Source organism: Lactuca virosa, chromosome 6 (genome assembly GCF_052849685.1).
Source record: "Lactuca virosa cultivar CGN04683 chromosome 6, Lactuca_virosa_CGN04683_v6, whole genome shotgun sequence".
Classification (NCBI taxonomy): Eukaryota; Viridiplantae; Streptophyta; class Magnoliopsida; order Asterales; family Asteraceae; genus Lactuca; species Lactuca virosa.
Genome location: NC_136431.1, coordinates 64,197,224 through 64,215,559, shown reverse-complemented (window position 1 = coordinate 64,215,559; position 18,336 = coordinate 64,197,224). Strand labels below are relative to the sequence as shown.

The 18,336-nt window shown below is 35.9% G+C and overlaps 1 non-coding gene across 1 annotated transcript; it reads right to left on the bottom strand.

Annotated features, from left to right (window-relative positions):
* Nucleotides 1-16,228: 16,228 nt before the first annotated feature.
* LOC145122986 (small nucleolar RNA R71) lies at nt 16,229-16,335 on the bottom strand. Its single transcript, XR_013714867.1, has one exon. It is a non-coding gene; the product is annotated as a small nucleolar RNA R71 (small nucleolar RNA).
* Between the last annotated feature and the right edge of the window lie 2,001 nt (nt 16,336-18,336).

Here is an 18,336-nt window from a genome sequence, read left to right as displayed (position 1 = left end):
TGGAGGAACATGGAGCATCAGAAATTAAGTGGAGCACTTGGAGGAACATGGAGCATCAGGACGAAGAATGGAGCATCTGAGATGCGCCACTATTGGCACAAGGTGCGCCACTCATGTCCAAGGTGTGCCACCTATGATCACGGTACGCCACCTTGGTGTAAGATGTGCCACCATTTTGTGCTTTGTAATGCTCCAAGAGTGTTGAAGTGTTGCTTATGATTTATTGAAGCAGGATGCGTCATTCAAGATCAAGGGTGTGCCACTAAAGAGCCGAATGTGCCATCATGGAGCACGATGCGCCACCAAAGTTCATGGTGCGCCATCATGGCTCCTGATGCGCCACTCAGGTGAAATTTTTGCTAGGATGCTCAAGATTTTACAATGTTGCTCAGAAGACTGAAGATGCTCAAGGCGGATGCTTCATATGGCTGATGCGTCATCATGATGGTAGGTGCTCCATCATGATGCACCATGGTGGCATATGATGCGCCATCATGGCTCATGATGCTCAATCATGTGTATGGTTGATACTCATGAGGTTGAAGGTTCTAGAAGCCCCCACATGACATTCCGTGACTGGTTGGAAATTAGGGCATCCCTTTCATGGGCTACTTATGGATGGGTCTGGACCATCAAAATTAGGGTTTCCCATGCTTGCCTATAAATATGTTCATATCCCCATCATTTTAAATTGCTATTTTTTAGTGAGAGCTCAAAAGTGAGATACAACATTGAGTGTTTGTAATAGTTCCTCAAAGTTAGAAATATTTTCTCTCTCGTTCGCCTGTCGATATAGGTTACCTTGACTGAACCACGTTAAATATTGTGTTAAGTTTTTATTTTAGTTTTTCAGAAGTTTTAATTCCGCAAGGTTCATCGAAGTTTGTTTGACGTTTTTCTGAAGTGCTTAACTTATTTTGTTATTATCCTAACAAACTGGTGATATTGCCATATATATATATATATATATATATATATATATATATATATATATATATATATATATATATATATATATATATATATATATATATATATATATATATATATATATTTCTAGGTATTATTTTAATACATTTTAAGTTATGTTTTGGTAAAATGCAAAGATATTTGGTACTTACTAAGTTAAATTCTATTTTGCAGCCAAATAGGACATTTTTGAAGAAAAAGGACTAAAACCGACAAAAGCTGGACACTTGGACGACTGGCGCTGAAGCTAGGAGCTTAAAGGAAAGAAGATTCACTGGTACAAAAATGACCTACGGACACGCCATAAAAGTGTGACCATATGCGTATAGTGACATTTTAATTTTTCACTGAAAGTGTGATGGAAGGTGACGCCATCGTATGGTTCTTATGGTCACTTTAAAATGTAGTGTCCAGATGATATGAAAACATGTGGCCGTATTATAAAAGTGTGGCAATTGGGTAGGGAAATTTGTTCCTAAAATCAATCATTTTATCCAATATTGTGGCGTTAAACCGTCAGTAGACACATTTATTTAGTAATTGTAGTGACCGTATATCACCAACTTGCGACATGGATGTTGTTTTAGTGTGGTTATTTTCTAATATATTGTCACACAATTTAAAGTTTATTAAGACTATTGTGTATCTTTTGCAAACATGTAATTACGGTGAGAATGACCATGTTCGCTAAATCGTGACATGTAATTAATTCCATAAGTGACTGTTTGCTAATAATTACTCACAAAAACAATCAATTTTGGTGACTATTGTCTATCGTATAGAGACACACAATTAAGTGAAACATGATCATAAATATTATAAAGACACACATTTTATTAAAATTAAGGACTATTGGGTATCGTATAAAGACTACTAGGTATATTTTAAAACCATGTAGTTACGGTGAACATGACCATATTAGCTAAATTGCCACATGTAATTAATTTCATAAGTGACGATTTGCTAATAATTAGTCACAAAAACAATCAATTATGGTATTTATCTGTCACATCAATTTTTTTTGTGTTGTTATTGTTGAACTTATCGTCACAAAAACTTTAGAAAACATGATTTTAAAACAATTGTAGATTCATAATTACTTTAGATTATGGTTATTATTAACCGTTTAGCCATATCAAAAAATGATATAAAGTCACCATTGTATAATTTTAGAGATATTGAAAAACTGTAAAACCTAGCCAAATTTATATTAAAGTCACAATAATTCAGTTTTTGTTGTTACTTTTTCTATATTGTAGACACATCAAAAGAATATAAATTAAAGTCATCAAAACCCGACAATATGAAACAATATCAAAATTCAAAATTAGATATTATTAATAACTGAAATCCAAATCCATACATTAAATTCGTAATTAAAATACCAGTAATAATGACATCATGGAGAGCATCTCCATGGATGAAGCTCATGTACCTTCCACCTGGACGTTCTCTTCCTCTTCCATAAGAAGGCAATGGAGCAATAAGATGTCAGTTGGTTGTGTCCCGAACATAATCACAAAAGGATAATAAAGTTAATTACAATCCTATTATGTTCTACTATTTGCTAAATAAATAACTTTACAGATGAATTGTTTATAAATATAATAAAGTATGTCTTCAGTATAGCTGTCATTATTGATTTTGCACATAGGAACCCACTAAACTTAACATTAGCCCTGATGCTTTCCGAAATAAGTTTTGCTTATGTTAATGCTTTGTGGTCCTAATAAATTAAACTTTTTGCTCCTTTAAGAAATCATTAACTAATCATAATGGGCAAAGTATTATACTATTATTCTCAAAACACAACATTACTTCAATTAGCAAAAATGCAAATGCAGAATAAGTACAAACTGTTTTTGGGAACTATATTTAATAGTCTTGGTCTCCAAATAGCAACAATGCAAAATAAATACAAATTGTTTCTGGACTTGTGGATGCACTGTGAAACTACAATTGGAAGAACATTAAGTAATTGTTTTTCAAATATGCAGAGATTGTTGTTTTCCTTTTGTTTTGTAGCAAATTAAGTCCGTTAGCTCAAAAGTCAATAAACTACACCATAACTTGACAAATTCAATAACTCATTTCAAAAATTGTACATTAAAATCAATGAAAAAACAGAGTATAGAAAAATTATTGAAATGACTTCTAATTTGAAGTATTACAGCTACTGAAACTTGTTTTAAGGTATGAAATCTGTGTGTAGATTTCTGAGATTTTCGCAATTAACTGAGATCAAAAAGTTAAAATGGATCTGAGTACTTGTGTAGCTTGGATAACAACGCCTTTAGCTAGATACAGAGTCATTAGTAAGATTGAAGCTCTCTGTTAGATAAACACCAGGAGGAATGTAAAGAAGCGTCCCTCCTTTCCTCTTCAAATGCTCAATCCGGTAAAACGCCTCCCTAAACGCTTTCGTATTCAGCGTTCTACCATCTCCGACAGCACCAAAATCAATTATTGAGATCTTATCGCTCTGGTACGCCACCAACAAAATTCCAGATCAAGTAACCAATCCAGCCGCCGAGCAGGAGCACTGCATTAACACTAATACGACGGCAGAAGGAACCTGATGTCATCGATATGGCTGAGGGGCGATGTGGCGGAGTCGGGGTGGAGGAACAGAGAGGCAACAGTGACCCCATGAGAGAACAACGAAAAAATAAACCCTAGCGGTTCAAATTATGTTGGGGGTAATGCGAATTAAGAAACTGTAAGACGATTTACCAGATTGAGAATATATTCATTTTGAAATTTTTGACAAATCTTCAATTTTGAAATTTTTGAATATATTACCAGATTGAGAATATATTCATTTTGAAATTTTTGACAAATCGTTAATTTTGAAATTTTTGACAAATCTTCAATTTTGAATTTTTTGAATATATTCATTTTGAATATATATATATATATATATATATATATATATATATATATATATATAATTATTTTGTCAAAATAAAACTCGCTAAAAACATAATTGTTTTTTTTTTGTTTTATGTTTTATGTCAAAATTAAATGATTTTAGATAAATATTACGTTTTTAATAATTTATAAACTTATAAAATGTATAAGATTAATGTGATTTATCAACTAAAAAATGTGTGAAATATGATATCTTAGAATTTGACTGTGCTCTTTAAAAATTATAAAATATTTGTGTGATGTTAAAAGTAGTATTTTTGATTAGTTGGTAAGCTATTTTGACTTTTGTCCCATGTTCGAGGGGTGTGCATTTTAGGTTGGGTGGTATATGGGTGAGGTGGGTAGGAGTATGTGTGTTCACGTGGAGTAAGTGGATGAGTTCGTGGTGAAATTTTAAATATACATGAACAAATAGCACATTTAAAATGCATAAATAGTTAAATAAACTCAAAATGTATAAACTTAAAATTGGAATAAACTCAAAATATCTACACTCAAACTTGAAGGGTCAAATATGAGTAAAAGAGGTTATAAGAGGTTGGTTTAGTGATAGGATGTGTAGGGTGTGTGGTATGGATTTGTAGGTGAGTTGGAGGTGGGGTGAGCTGGTAGGCTACGACGTGGGCTTATGGGAATAGGCATATAAGTATAGGTGTAGGTAGGTATGTGATAGGGTTATGTGTGATTAGCGGTGTAGGTTATGTATGGTGAGGATGGGTGGATGTGAGAGTGTTGTTGTGGATGTGGGGTGAGGTAGGTGGTATGGGTATGGGTGTAGGTGTGGTTGGGGATAGAGTGTGGTATATGGGTGGGTAGGTGTGGGGTATGGGGTGTGGAGGTAGTTGAGGTGGAAGTGGATCTTTGCTTATAAGCCTAAACCCTAAGTATGCCTTATGCTTTATGTTACAAGCCATATGCCCTGAGCCTTATGTCTTGAGACTCAAGCCTGTATACTTAAGTCGGAAGACATAAACCATAAGGCCTAAGGCTTAAGTCATATGATCCAATCATAATCATCATGTCATAAGACTTTAATTCTTAATTTATAAGCCCTAATATCCAAGCCATAAGCCCTAAGCTATAAGTCATAAGCCTTAATCCCTAAGCTATAATCCATAAGCCCTAATACCTAAGGTATAAGCCATAATACCTAAGTTATAACGCCTTAAGCCTTAAGTCATAACTCATAAGTCATAAGTCATAACTCTTTAGCCATTAGGTCCATCCTAGGCTAACCTAAATCACAAGTTATAAGACATATGCCCTAAACCCGAATTCTTAAGCCATAAGCCTTATGTATTAAGAAATAAATGATAAGTCACAAGCCATAACCTATAAGCCTTCAGCCATAAACCTTATAACATAAACCATAAGTCATAATTCATAATCCATAAACCATATGGCATAAGCCCGAAGTATCCTGACGGTCTCAAAGATAATGTTGAGTATATTTGTTGGCCAACTAACACTAATATGGAGTTTTTATGGTCCTTCAACTTTGTTCCTCCCAATCTTCCTCAGAGTAATTGTCATTTTCATTCTACTGATCCCATAGAAAGTAGCTTATTCGTTAGTGTTCCCAACCCCCCCCCCCCCAAAAAAAAAAGGCCACCAACATTCCTATCTCTTATAGGGAAAACACATTTTGTTGTATAAGGAACGAAAATAACAACCTATACTTAGTGCTCAATCATTATTTTTAAGGGTTGGAAGTACAAATTTTTACCAACCAATGGACTATTTATAATTTACTCCATAACTAATGATTTAGTATTATATTACCAATAGAATTATAAATTTGAAGTTGCAAATTTATTAAAAAAAATTTCGATTTTCATCGACTGAATTTTTCCAATTTTGACCGATTTTAACCGAGTTTCACTCATTTTGACCGTTTTTTACAGATACCCCCTTTTCCCCTGTTGTCGACGTCGTTCTCCCTCGTCTACCTTAAATTGAAATTTTAGTTCCCTCCCCACACATAATCTTTCCCGTTGTTTCTTCTTTTCATCTTCTTTTTATTTCTGAGGATCGAAGCTCTGATTGAAAGAAAAAGGGTATTAGGAACCCTTTCTCGTTCTCCCACCCCATAGGTCCCTTGTCCACCATCGCTACTCCATCGCCCCATGTTCGATCACGAGCATACCGATGGTATTGTTGTATGGATTCAACCCTAATTTCATATCTTCTAATTACGTGAGAACCCAACACCGTGAAATCCCTTTGAAACCCATAAACCCCTTTTGAATCGTTGGCACCGCTCCACCTCCCCTATTTGTCAGTTGCAGCTCCACCACCCACTCCGCCTCGCTAGGATAGACTTAGTAAGACAAAGCTCAACAAAAACCTACATACGACGAATGAGGAAGACTGATGAGGAAGAAGACTGAAACTCACTCTCTTTTACGATATTACAGGGAATGAAAAAGACTGAGGTATGCCATTTGTTTCATCTTTTGTGTTCATTACATGAAAATTCATGATTACTTAATTCTTGTTATTCTATTATTATTTTTTTAACTTTTGAACCCCATTATCCCACATTACCATGATTTCTTTACTTCCCCTCTAATTGACCCCTTAACCATTGCACCGATTACATCAACGATTCTTATTTCAGAAATTAGATATCGTACTAGACGAATCTGACATTTCAAAGATGCATTTTTATTTCTCAGTTGATTCTTGTTTCTGAAATCACCTTTGATTTATGAAAGTCTGAAGTTTGAGAATTTGATAATTGAAAGACACAAATCATTGAACAACCCACATCACCCACATGGTTTCTTAATTTGTCTAAGTTTAAAGCTTCTTGATTGTTAAATTCTATTTCTTACTTTGATGCAATTCTGTTCTTTTACAATGTAATACAATTTTGATTTTGTAGACTGTTAAATTTGATTTTTTTTTCAAATATGATGTCGTCATTCCATTATTCTGATTTCTGATGCATTCAGATTTCTTATTCTTAAACATTTACAGTGTCTCATTCTTAATTTTAGATTTATGATGAATACTAAATTTCCTACACATTTACATCAACTTCAAGCAGATTACACTGCCTCACCTTATTTTTTTTACAATGTTAATGTCATTGATGTGAGTGTTTTTCTATACCTGGACCATTTTACCCCTACATGGCGTTCATTGTGTGTTGCTTTGTTGGTGCCTTGAGAATTGCAAATTTCATATAAACTTCATATTTCTGGTTAGTATGTTTCTGGTTGTTGTTTGATGATGAGATTGTTGTTGGGAGTGTGTTCATATATCTTGACCATTTTACCCTTGGATTTTCTGGTGCGCTAATATAATCTTTACTTTTGTTTGTAGAAGGTAAAGGCCAAACCTTGATCCTAGTATTTTGTCGTGAAAGGATTCTAAGTAGTATCTTACTTGAAGGTAATTTCAACCCACAAACATATAACCTCCTTCACCATTATGGTTATTTTAAACTATTTTTTTTACTCTTTTTATATGTTATGGTAAAGATAAACCATTTTGATGCAGGTCTTGACAGATGCATGCAATACTTTGTGTTTCGCTCTCGAGTGTTCAAAAAAGTATAGTTACTTCCATAAAAGATAAGAAATGTTGCTTGGAATTTTGTTTGGAAGTTTGCATTAGTATGCATGCTAGTAACTACTCTGTATCGTGTTTCGACCCCAAATTGACAATATTACCCTTATTATTTTTCTTAGTTTAAAAAGTTGGTGTTTAGATATAATGATAAGATTTTAGTATATGTTTATATCCTTTTAATTGTAGTGTTTCCAACACAATGCTTCCAATTCATATTTAATAGAATTTATCTACTTAGTCATTCAATTTTTCATTGTTTTTTTGAATTGTGTGATTAGAAGTCGAAAAGGGGCATTTTAAATTTAAATGCTATTATTGGTATTATCTATGGGGAGTTGTTTTTTATTTGGATTTTCAGCTCTAAAATGGAATATAATAAGAAAATTGAGACTATTTTACTACAAAAGGGCAATATGGTCTTTTACATTTTTTGGGGTTCTAGATGCAGAAATTGGTACAGGCCGTAGTAATAATTTATGTCCCCTTCTAGAGGGTATTTTGGTCGACTTAAACGAGCCATTCAGATGCAACTTTAACCATTTATTTTGTACATGTTGACATCACTCCAACTGTTATATAACCAAAATGGGCCCCAAAATAAAACTGATTTATAAACAAAAATCATTTGATGTAGGTAATTCCAACAGTCTTCAAATGAAAATTATTACATTTTTTTTTTGCAAAAACTGTCCCAAACTCTAATAATAAGTTATACGGTTTGGGTTTGAGTCAATGGCTCTATATAAGTCACATGGTTGACTATTCAACAAAGGGTATTTTGATGAAGATTGTTCTTTAAATTTATACACAAACTAGTACAAAAAGAAAGACCATTACATAATTATAGTCACACATTCAATGACAATACTATAATTATACTGATCAGACATTATATTTATTCTAACTAGATTTACTTATAGACACACATAATAATTGTAAACATAACCAAATGCAACTTACACTTATAATATTTGTTTTCTTTTTCAAAGTCAATTCATCATATTTTGACACACATAATAAAACGCACATAACCATAAACCACTCAAATTAACTTGTTTTCATGCTTTTACTTAGTCACTGCTAAACGCCACCCTATGGATACACAAATATTTAATGTAGCCATATGTATCCCCTGTTAGCTACATTGGATTTCATGTGTCAAAATAACACCATGATACAGAAACATATATAATTGCCTCATGTTACCAGATATCTATGTATTGTCTCTTATATAAAAAGTATCATAATGTTAATCTATAAATGTGGGTGATAGTGAAATATGGCCACAGTCTTCGAGTGTGGCTAATAATTGTCACATTTTGTATAATTAAGTGTGGTTAAAGTTTTTATTATCTATACAATGGACACATAAACTAATTTAAATGTATCCAAAGACCATCTCTAAATTTTTTTAGTGACCTTTTTAATAAAAAGTGTGACAGGCCATTTTTCGAAAAGTGTCACCGTAGGTCATTTTTGTACTAGTGATTATACAAAATGAAGTCCCACGACATGGTGTTTTGAAGTCCATGATGTGGCAAATGGAAGGATCTCAGTTCCATGCGTGAAAATACCACTCACAACGTGACAATTATATCTTCACGTCGTGACCATGTGTTCCTGAAGATTCCTGCACGGAGAGGTGTTAGCCTAATAAGATTTTGGGCTTTATTTTGTATTGGGTTTTATGATTGGGCCTTTTCGCTGGGAAACCCTAATTAGCTTGTCTATATATTATGTCTTTCCTTTTCATTGTATTTGTACTTCTCTTTGATAATAATATGAAACCCTAGCCCTTATATGTATTTCACTTGTTAGTTTACATGGTATCAGAGCTCGGTTGATTATCTGTAGTTTTTTTGTTTTTTGGGGGCGAGTACTGTTCATCGGCGATTACTGTTCATCGGAGTTATTGTTCATCGATTACTGTTCATCGGCAATACTGTTCATCGGAGTTACTGTTCATCGATTACTGTTCATCGCGATTACTGTTCATCGCGATTACTGTTCATCGGCGTTACTGTTCACCGACGATACTGTTCATCGGTGTTACTATTCACCCGACGATTAATGGTCATCACGGCTACTGTTCACGGTTACTGTTCATCGCACTATTCATCGGTACTATTCACGTGCACTGTTCATTACCACCATTTGCAATTTTGGGGTATGCCTTTTTTGCTCGTTTCTGTATTTGGTTTGGTTTGATTTGTTCGTTTGTCGGTTTTGAGGGTTTCGTTTTCGTCTAGCTTTGTTGATTTCGAGATCTTGATCGTTTTTTGCTGCTACTCGTATTTACTATTTGACTGATATTGAAATATGGCCCCAAGAGATGATTCTCTTCAGTCCATTAGTATTCAACTTGATGGCAAAAACTATGCCTATTGGAGTTATGTTATGAAAAATTTCTTGCGGGGCAAAACTATGTGGGGGATTGTTACAGGTGACAAGAAGAAACCAACAGACAAGAAGGCCGCTAATTATGCAACCTTACTGGATTCATAGGAGACTGATAACTCCAAGATCATTACTTGGATTAATAATTCTGTCATCCAGTCTATTGGTACTCAGTTGGCAAAGTATGACACGGAAAAGGAGGTTTGGGATCACTTGGCTAGGTTGTATACTCAGTCTAACTTTGTAAAGTAGTATCAGTTAGAGTTTGATATTCGAGCCCTCCAACAGAACAATCTCAGTGTTCAGGAATTTTATGTAGCTATGTCGGATTTGTGGGATCAGTTAGCTCTTACAGAACCTGATGTGTTGAAGGCTTTTAAGCCTTATATTGATAGAAGGGAAGAGCAACGTTTGGTTCAGTTCTTGATGGCATTACGTTCAGATTTTGAAGGTCTGCGTGGATCAATCTTGCATCGTACACCTCTTCCCACTGTTGATTCGGTTGTTCACGAGTTGATTGCTGAAGAAACTCGTATCAAGTCCCATGCTGACAAAGCTCCCAAGACAGCCACTCCTGCTGTCTTTGCTGTTTCACAACGACCCCAATCTTCAAACCAAAATCGTCCCAGAGTTGCATTTGATGAGTGTGCTTTCTCTAAGAAGAAGAACCATTGGAAGGCAAATTGTCCTTTGCTGACAAGCAAGGGAAATCAGCAGCAACAACAAACAAGATCACCAGCACACTCTCAGTCTTCACAGCATAACAAGTCTTCTGGACAGTCACGTCCCTCTTTTTCATATTTTACGCCACCACAGTACGCTGCTGCTACACCTTCAGTTGAGAATGAAACAGATTTCACACCACCATCAGCCTTGGATCCACAGATTGTTGAGCAGTTCAGACAGTTCTTAGCTACCAATCCAACTGCCATGTCAGCTTCCATGTCTTATTCAGGTCTGTCTTCATCCAACACATCAGGTATTCCTTCATCCTTGTGGATATTAGATTCTGGTGCATCTCATCACATGTCACCACATTTTTCATCTTTTGCTTCATTATCTTCTCGTACACCTGTCTCTGTTATGTCTGCTAGTGCTACACCCATGTCAGTAGAGGGTGTTGGTTCTATTGTCACTCCTTATATATCTTTAACATATGTGTATTACATTCCTACACTTGCTTTGAATCTTGCATCGGTCAGTCAGTTGTGTAAATCTGGTTGTTGGGTCTTCTTTTCATTCTGTTGTGTATAGAACATTCGGTCTCGGAGGGTGATTGGGATAGGCCGTAGACTTGGGGAGCTTTATGTCTTGGAGCAGCTACATGTTGCTGATGTTGCTGCATCTAGTGTCGATTTGTCGTCTTTTCGTTTAAACCCTTCATCGTCTCCTTTTTATCTTTGGCATTCTCGTTTGGGACATGTTTCAGCGTCTCGTTTACAGTTTTTGGTTTCCACTGGTGTGTTAGGCTTTTTGAAATTTGATGATATTTCTGATTGTTGTGGTTGTAAACTGGGAAAATTTTCTGCTTTACCGTTTAATAAAAGTGTCACTCGTTCTGTTGCTCCCTTTGATATTGTGCATTCTGATGTGTGGGGTCCCTCTCCGATAACCTCCAAGTCAGGAGCTAACTATTATGTTTCATTCATTGATGATTACACTCGTTATACGTGGGTTTATTTTATGAAGCGCAGGTCTGACTTTTTCACCATATATAGGGAATTCAGAGCTCTTGTCAAGACTCAACACTCTGCTATCATAAAATGTTTTCGGTGTGATCTGGTAGGAGAATTTACCTCCAATGATTTTAAACAATTATTGGCATCTGATGGCACTATACATCAATCATCTTGTACAGACACTCCTCAGCAGAATGGTGTTGCAGAAAGAAAACATCGACATCTCCTAGAAACTGCTAGATCCTTACTACTCTCTGATCAAGTTCCCAATAGGTTTTGGGGAGAAGCTGTTCAAACCGTTACTTATGTTATTAATCGCATTCCAACTGCATACACTTCGGGGAAGTCTCCTTATGAAATGTTGTTTGGAAAACTCCCAGATTATTCTTCATTACGAGTGTTTGGGTGTACATATTTTGTCTTGAAGCCTCATTTAGAGAGAGATAAGTTGTCTTCAAAATCAGCTCTTTGTGTTTTTCTGGGATATGGTATTGGTCAGAAAGGTTATCGGTGCTATGATCCTTCAAATCAGAAACTGTATGTATCTCGCAATGTCACCTTTTTGGAGCATATTCCATTCTATAGCATTCCTGTACAGTCACATGATGCAACCCGAGAGGAGCTTCGTACTATTGATCCGTTTAGCATTGACATTGATGATCCACCACATGTCACTGATCCACCACTTGCTGCTGATCCACCACATGTGGCTGATCCAGCACCTATCGTTGATCCTCTGCCTGCAAATCATCAAGACCCCCCTCCATCGAGACCTTATCGTAATAAGAAGTCCACAAAGCTTCCTGAATTTGTCTATTCCTCTTACTCACCGGCTTTTGCCTCTTTTATTGCTAATGTACATCGTCTCTCTGAGCCAACATCCTATAAAGAGGCCATTTCTGATCCCCTTTGGCAGACCGCTATGGCTGAGGAACTTGCAGCTTTTTATCAGACTCATACATGGGATCTGGTTCCGCTTCCACCTGGAAAACACACGATTGGTTGTCGTTGGGTTTATAAAATCAAAACAAAGTCCGATGGATCCGTTGAGCGTTATAAAGCCAGACTTGTTGCGAAAGGGTACGCGCAAAAGTATGGTATGGATTATGAGGAGACGTTTGCTCCTGTTGCAAAAATGACGACTGTTCGCACCTTGATTGCAGTTTCTTCCATTCGCCAATGGAAGATTTATCAAATGGATGTCAAGAATGCTTTCTTGAATGGTGATCTTCATGAAGAAGTATACATGTCTCCCCCTGGTATTGCTCACCGACCAGGTGAAGTTTGTCGACTTCGGAAGGCTCTATATGGCCTCAAACAAGCCCCTCGTGCTTGGTTTGAGAAATTTTCTACGGTGATTACTTCTCTTGGTTTTCAACCAATTAACCATGATTCGGCTCTATTTATTTGATGTACGAATGCAGGTCGGATTATTCTTTCCTTATATGTCGATGACATGATTATTACTGGTGATGATCATGATGGTATAGAGTCTTTAAAGCGTGATTTGGCTCACCGTTTTGCTATGAAAGACTTGGGATTACTTCGTTATTTCTTGGGGATTGAAGTTGCTCAATCTCCAAAGGGTTATCTTTTATCTCAAACGAAGTATATTTCAGATTTGTTTGAACGTGCACGACTCACGGATAATCGAACAGTTGATACGCCTATAGAGAGTAATGCAAAGTACTCTCCAACTGATGGTGTCCCATTATCAGATCCAAGTCTTTATCGTACCATTGTTGGGAGTTTGGTTTACCTAACTGTCACTAGACCGGATATTGCTCATGCAGTTCATGTGGTTAGCCAGTTTGTCACTGCTCCTACTACTGTTCATTGGGGAGCTGTTCTTCGTATTTTGAGATATTTATGTGGTACTCAGTTCCGCACTCTTATGTTTCCTTTTTCATCCTCTCTTGAGTTGCGTGCCTATAGTGATGCAAATTGGGATAGTGATATTTATGATTGTAAGTCCACTACTGGGTATTGTGTTTTTCTTGGAGATTCATTGATATCATGGAAAAGCAAGAAACAAGATGTTGTTTCTCGATCTTCTACAAAATCTGAGTATCGAGCCATGACTATCGCCACTTGTGAGATTGTTTGGTTGAGATGGATTCTTGCAGATATGGGCGTTCACATCTCTCAACCGACCCCTTTGTATTGTGATAACGAGAGTGCGATAATGATTGCCAAGAATTCAGTGTTTCATGAGCGCACAAAGCACATTGAGATTGACTGTCATTTCACACGTCATCATCTCCAGAAGGGCACTATCTCCCTTCCTTATGTTCCTTCCTCTTTGCAGATTGCTGATATTCTTATGAAGCCGTTGACTGCTCCTCGATTCCATTTTCTGTCTGACAAACTCTCAATGCTTATTGTTGTTGCATTGTGAGTTTGAAGGGGGATGTTAGCCTAATAAGATTTTGGGCTTTATTTTGTATTGGGTTTTATGATTGGGACTTTTCGCTAGGAAACCCTAATTAGCTTGTCTATATATTATGTCTTTCCTTTTCATTGTATTTGTACTTCTCTTTGATAATAATATGAAACCCTAGCCGTTATATGTATTTCACTTGTTAGTTTACAAGAGGTACAAGTTTCCTTGGCGAATACGGGATAATTACTGAGCTAACGTCATGACACCGTAATGGTCACGACGTGAGGACTGACTTTAAGGAAACTATATATATATATATATATATATATATATATATATATATATATATATATATATATATATATATATCAGACATTATATCGACTTGAGAAGGATATGAGGTTTTTCAGACGAATTCTAGGACAGAAACCTGCAAAAATTAACCCTTTGAAGGAGGAGAAGATTGGAGATCAAGAGTTTAGAAGATTATAGCAAGAGATCACATCTTACATTCAGTATGCTTAGATTGATCATGTCTAATTCACTTTCTTATGTGTTTATGTGTTTATTTTTTGCAATTATGAGATAAATCTTTAGGCTTCTATTTAGTGATGATGAACCCTAATACTATGTGTAGTTTCAACTTTTTCATGGATTTTATGAAGTTGGTTTAGCTTGTATTTTATTTATCAGTACCTAGCATGTTATTAGTTTAAATCTTGTTGCCTAGCTTTCAAGATATGTGTAGTTGAATGATCACTTTGATTGCATTAACTTGTTTACCTTGTTGTTTATATCCATTAAATTACTAGAGCTAGTGATTAACTAAATCCTAGATTAGGTAATAAAGATATTAACTTTAACTGTGTTAGAGAACATAATTTGATCATAATTGTGTTTGGTTATTTGTCTTGATCATAGATAATTAATTTTAGATATATCTTACATAGCTCAATAATCTTAATTAAGCAATTTAGTGTCCACTTGTGTATGACCATTACATAGTAGTTCATGAATTGGTGACAATGTTAGGAGATCGGACCAAGACTTCTAATAAATTTAATATTGGTAACCAACAGAATTAATCCATGACTTAACAAACCATAGGAAAAAGGGGGATTCAAAGCTAAACGAAAATGTTTTCATTCTCTTGATTACAATTGTCTCTGGTTAGTTGTTTGCTTAGTTTTAAGTTAATTGATTAGTTAAGTTAATCTGAACTTGCAAAATCAGATAAAAAACCCCCATTTTAGTTATTATTCTTAGATTAATTTTAGTAGTTATTTTATTAGCTAAATATCGTTCCCTGAGTTCTATACCGGACTTATTTTTCTATATTATAATTTGACTAGATACACTACCTATAAGTGCATGAGTAGTTAAGTTTGGTTAGGTTATAAATTTAAAACTGGTAGGTATATATGTTCACATCAAGTTTTTGGCGTCGTTTCCGGGGAACGACTTATTTCAGTTTTTAATTTAAATGCTTTAGATTAATCGATCCTTTTTGTGGGGTAAAAACCGCAAAAAATTAATTTTTTGTTTTAAATTTTTTTTCCTGATTTTATAGTGTTCACGACATGATAGACCCTCTGTCACGACGTGAGAACTGAAGTTTTTCAGTTTTTTGGTTATTTATTTTTTAGTTCGTTTTTACAGTTTTTATTTTGTTTTGTTTCAGTAATATATGAACAGGGGATCCAACTTTCCGATTATACCACCACTTGAAGATCCAAAGTTCGCGTTGCATAAGAAGAAAGATAAAAAGGTCGATGAATCAAGTAGCGGTTTCCACATAGACAATGGATTTGAAAACTTTGAGAGGACTCCAAACAAGAAGGGCATAGGGTACGAACTAGAAGCCAAGGACGATTCAGAAGACGAGGTCAAAAGCGAAGTAGAAGTAATGGCTGATATAGCGGAGATGACGATGGAGGAGTACAAGAAGCGGATGCGTAACGATAATGGGTCGGGTCGTGTACCATCTAAAATTCCAGCAGCCACCAATTTCGAACTCAAGGGGCATATTCTCGCTATGCTTAAGGATATCCCATTTTATGGGAAGGATTATGAAGATGCTTACAAGCATATTGATGAAGTTTTGGACGTTACGAATTACTTTAATGTTCCCAATGTTCCATGTGAATCGGTGTTGTTGAGGATGCTTCTAGTAACTTTCAAAGGAGCATCAAAAGACTGGCTCAAGTCACTTCCACCTGGAGCCATTCAGACATAGGCCAACTTTCAAGAAGAATTCATTCAACAGTTCATTCCGCTTTCAAAGGTTTCAAGGTTAAAGAAGAATATTGCTAACTTTCAACAAGAAAATGGCGAGTCTTTATATGAAGCTTGGGAGAGATATAAGGAATTGCTAAGAAATTGCCCTCAACACGATATCAATGTGCAAAAAGAAGTTTCTATATTATATGATGGGGTAAACGCGACCACAAGGTAACTCCTCGATTTTCAAGGACCAATGACGAAGAAAAATCCCGCTACAATCAAGGAATTGATAGAAGAATTAGCGAAGCACTCCAGAGAGTACCAAAACCCTCGTGAAGAAATTACAAGAGGTAAGGTGAGTGGCAATGGAGCTTCAGAGGACTTGTCAGTGGTAATGGCGAATCTTGAGAATATGAACCGGAGGATGAAACAGATGGGTCAATCTGTACATGCCATACAAGTAGGGTGTGACAATTGTAGTGGATCACACTTGACAAAAGATTGTGATTTTGATGAGAACGGGAACCAAATAGCACAAGTATGCTACTATAGTGGTGACAGGTATGATGAAGATTCGAGGAAGCCCAAGAAAGAATGGTTACCTAATGATGAATACAAGAAGGCTAAAGAAGAAAAGTATCGGAAAACCGGACGAGGCTAGTACCAAAAAGAACAACCACCACCTGAGAGCAAATCCGATTTCGATTCAATGCTTGCACACGTTGTAGCCTTTTCTGAGAAAAGACATGAAGCAACTGATGCTACAATAAGAAACTAACAAGCTACGATTTCAAACATCGAGACTCAATTGGGGAAATTGACTAAGCTTGTAATCGAACGATTACTACTTAAAAATCCCGATCCAACACCACAACCTCACATCATGGCCGTTTACACTAAAGAAGAAACCATCTATGAGCCTCTAGTGATCTTAAATGAAGCCACGAAGTAGCCCAATCCACAGCCAAAAGAAGAAAAATCGAAGAAGAAAAACAATCTGGCACCTAGTTTTCACGACGTGATGAGCTCTCTGCCACGTCATGGCATGAGCAAAATCACACACATGCTTATTTTGTCAAGACTTATCAAGCACTGTTACCTTATCCTTCTCGAGCAAGGGCACATCCACCGGAACACGATCATAAGAGATTCATCAACTAGGTAAAGGAAATTCCAATTAATATTCCATTCATTGAAGCCATAACTAAGATGCACGAGTACGCAAAATTCCTTCAAGATCTTCTCGACACTCATCAACAACTAGAAAAGATGACGAATGTTGTATTAATGAACAATGTTTAGCGGCTACTATGGAAGGAGTTCTAACAAATATGGTAGATCCAGGACTCCTCACTTCGCCATGCGAGTTTGGAAATGCCACAAAAATGTTTTCTTTGGCCAATTCTAGAGCTAGCATTAATTTGATGCCTTTTTTTTACCAAAAGCTCGACCTTCTAGAATTGAAGACTACAAAAATGGTGATCCATATGGCTAATCGTCCGGTGACTAATCCTCGAGGCATAATAGAAGATTTATTGTTTAAAATTGGAAAATTCATTTTTCCAATTGATTTTGTGGTCATAGATATGAAAGAGGATGAAGATGTACCAATTATTCTTGGACACCCACTACTCAACACCGCAAGAGCCTTGGTAGACATTCGAGAGTCAAATATTATGTTACGAGTCAGGAAGGAGGAGATTACATTCGGAATCGATGAAAGGTCCACGAACTTGAAGGCACAAGATGAATTATTTCTTATGGATGGGGTACATAAAGACACCGAGCTTGAAGAATTGGAAAAATTAATGAAAGAAGTGTTGGGTTATGAGCATTCTAACACTCCTAAGTGTACATGCAACCCTAAATACCTTGGATCTATGTTTTCTCTATTATACATACAATTATGAACATCCAAGGTATTATCCTAATCTAGCATACAAAATAATAAATATAACAAGATAGAATACATACATCTTTGATGTAGAATGTCTTCATGAAGCTTGAGTGCCTAGTGCCCCAAGTGTGACACCTCAAATGGTTCACACAACACCAAATACACTTGGAATAACTTGAGAGAAACTTGAACACTCCTTGAAATCGTCTAGCCCTCACACTCACACATTAGTGCATGATTTCTTGAGCCATGGGATTCTTTTATATGGTGGCTATTAG